Below are 3,637 nucleotides of genomic sequence, written 5' to 3'. Positions count from 1 at the left end.
GCGTGTCAATATTCATTCTCCCCTCTTCCTTATCAATTTTATTAGAAACGGCAATATGCCCAGTTAAAAGCTATATTCTCTAGCCTCTCTTGCAGCTAGAATGACCATGTGACTAAGTTCTAGCCAATAAGATATGAGTAGAAGTGTCACGTGTAACATCCAAGAAGCTTCCCTGAAGGGAAAAAGATACAACCTTTGCCTCCTTTCTTTTCTGCTTTCTGCTGGCTGAATGATATTAAAATGTCAGAAACGTGTTGTCAGAAACCATGAGGTAATGTGTTAAGAATAATGAAGCAGCAAGACAAGAGGATTGTGGACCCCTGACACCTGGAGCACCATCCCAGCCTTGGGCTATTTTCTGTTGGACTTCTTTGCCACAGGAGAGAAGTAATCTCTATTTTAGTTTTTCTGTCATATGTAACCAAACCTAATCTTAACTGAGAAAATAATCACCTATTTTATACAAAACCCTGTGCTAGATGCTGCAGGGGATGCAAAGGTATATAGGATTTCAGCACACTAAGACTTAGGTGAGAAGGTTCTGTCAGGGTATGAAGAAAGGTTTGGCTTGGCAGAGCCGTGTCGATTTAAAAAGGAGTTATGAAAGAGGAGGCCAGTGAATATGATGGAAGGAACTTGAATGCCAGGCTAACAAGGCTGGACTTGATCCAATGACAAACAGAGCAGATTACCTTGCCCTAAATTTGCAAATGAAACTTTAGACCTTGGATGGTTATAGGACTTGTCCAAGGCCACCCAGCCAGGCAGTGGCAGAGCCAACCTCAATTCTCCTGACACTTGGCCCAGTGCCATCCTGCAATTTGGTGCTGCCTTTGAGAGAATCTGGGAAGAAGAATAAGAATGGGGGATTTTGCACTTTGATACAACCAGAGAACTAGACTGTGTTCCCCTCCGACATACCCTCATACTTCTAAGAGAAAGTTTCAGGGGTTTCCAGAAGTCTAGGATCCATACCTACCTTTAAGTAAGAGGATCCATCCTGGGCTCCCTGCTTAGCCACCCCACAAGGTTTTAGTGGCCAGGGTGCTGCTTTGCTGTGTCAGGCACAGCTCTGGGAGTTCTACATACATTATATAATTTATTGCTCTAAACAGCCTAACAGGAAAGTTATAATACCACTTCTATTTTATAATGAAAATTTAAAAACTGAGGTTCAAAGAAATGAATCCATCTACCCAAAGTCACCTAGTTGATGGCAAAGGTGAGGTACAAAGCCACATTTGTTCACCTCCAAAAACTTGTTCTAATGTCTTCCTAATCTTCCCAACCCCCACCAAAGCATGGAACAGGCTCTTGTTCCTTCTCAGACTGTAAGAACTTACCTAGTTTGATGGATCGAATAGTGCCAAGGATCTCCTGCCAGATTCCAGCTATGTGTAGCCCACGTACAGTAAGGAGTTGGCGACCCATCCAGGAATCACACCACTCATGCCCTGCACATGACCCCGTGTGGGTGAGGATCTCCTGGGGAAAGGGAGACCTACTGATGCCCAGACCTCCATGGCCTTGGGTCTCCAAGCGTTTTTAGTCTTGGCTGGTAATGGAGCAGGAATATCAGAGTCCTCCCACTCTAGGTTCTGGAGTTCACAGATTCTACTGAGCTACTTCATGGGATCAGGGACGCTCTGTTCTCTGCATCTTTTCTATGGCTGTCATAATTAGAATGCATTTGTTATTATTTTCACTGACATTCATACAGTAAGCAGCTGGTCATTGGAACTGAATCTCTCATCATTGCCAACATTTGGAAAGTTGAGTTTCATTTTGCTGGTCATACAATGTGCATCTTTCCAGTAACGTGGTATGTCCACTGTTCCAACATGAACATATTCCCCTAAGCTGACCACACTGGTTTTCTTCTGGAATTTCCACAGGAAACACTCTGAGGTGTAGCCTGCAGAGCCCTGGTCCCTATGCATTCATTGCCCAACTGCGAGGGGCCAGGCACTTTGCCAGCTTTTCCCTAGGCCCTCACCAGTCCACCCCATTCCTGTCTTGCACAGAACTGTCACTGTTCCTTTCCAAGCTCAGCCTGAGACTGACCCTTACACCTTCTCTCCTAACCAGGCTGAAAACGGAACATGTTCATCTTATTTTACTATAACTAGATATATGAGGCTTAGTCTAAGTCTAGGAGATCTTAATAGTTATTAATATAACATTCACCATTTCCTTATTAATATTCATCCATATCCTTGTAAATGCTAATCAACATTCCTATTCTCAGATACACCACTGAAAGCATCTGTAATCAGACATGAAAGGGTAAATTAAATATGTTCATAATAAAGTTTTCTGAAGATATATGCAGATTCTGGCAATTCTTACAAACACTTCCATGCATTGTAGCATGTCATTACACCTTGTAGACATTCTTATAAATGGTTCTCATACAGTCCTCATAACCTGTCATTAAGTGATGGCCAGTTAAGTCGTTGGATCCACGTGATTGATTACCAAAGGCTCAGTGCTTCATTGGCTGCAGTAATCTCACAAAAATCATGTCCTAGATGTTTCATATTTACAACAGTTCACATTTATACATTCCTCCTGGGAAGAATAAGCAATTGCTAGACATGAAAAGACTCTGAAACGCTGTATAACACTACATATGCCAGCTGTTCTTTTCAATAGGCAGCAACGGATGGTGGCCGAAGTCAGGCCCAGTTCTACCTCTTAATAGTTACGTGATTTCTAGTAGGTCATTTATCTTCTTTGAACTTCAGGTTTTTCATCTGTAAAATAGGCATGATAAGAACACCTGCCCTACTCTGAGGTTGAAATGAGATCATGGATGGGAAATTTATAGGCCAGGAAACAAAACTGGAATGTTAGCCATTTTTTCACACATGTTAACTTTTAATCTTCACAACACTAGGAGGTTGATGTCATCCTCCTCCTTTACAGGTGTTAAGGCTCAAGTAAATAAGCACTGGAGGGTTCGAGGCCTGAATCCAGATCTCTGGGTCCGATGTTCCTCTTTCTCTATGAGAAGGTACAGTCCACAATCCCAGCCCTGCTCGCTGCTGTGGCATCCGCACGCTGCGAACAGCACGTTATTGAGCTGTTGGCCTCAAGTCTGGGAGTAAATCAATTGACAAGAGTAACACACTGAGGAGAGAGGGACCAAAGGAAGTGTGAACTAAAACAGAGAAACTAATATCAGGGGGCCCTGAATGGAGTCGAGAAGTCGTTAGGGAATTCAGACTTACACACCTTTGTATCCAGGTGCGGTTAGGACTTTTAGACTTCTGTGCTTACCATAGAAGTGCATCCTGGAACTTGCCCCCACTTGTTTCCACCTTGTGGCTCTTGCCCTTATAAGCTCCGGCTTTCTTTGTTCTCTTGAGAGCTAAACGCAATTTCAGTTGCTACCCTAATCTCCATCTCCTGGGTTGCAACTCCTTTTGCTCAAAAAAATGCTTTTGTTCTTTATTATAGTCTAAATTCAATTGTGGTTTATAGAAGACGGTCAAGCCCTTGAGGCTTCCATAGGCCATGAGCCCTACACACAACCCCAGCTGCCCGACTTCCCCCAACACAAGTGTGTTTGCCAAGCTCCTGTGCAGCACCTGCTTCCACCCTTATCCCCTACCACCCCCTGCCCGCCCCCTCC

This window comes from Pteropus alecto, unplaced genomic scaffold (assembly GCF_000325575.1).
Source record: "Pteropus alecto unplaced genomic scaffold, ASM32557v1 scaffold86, whole genome shotgun sequence".
Classification (NCBI taxonomy): Eukaryota; Metazoa; Chordata; class Mammalia; order Chiroptera; family Pteropodidae; genus Pteropus; species Pteropus alecto.
This window is presented reverse-complemented; position numbering follows the sequence as displayed.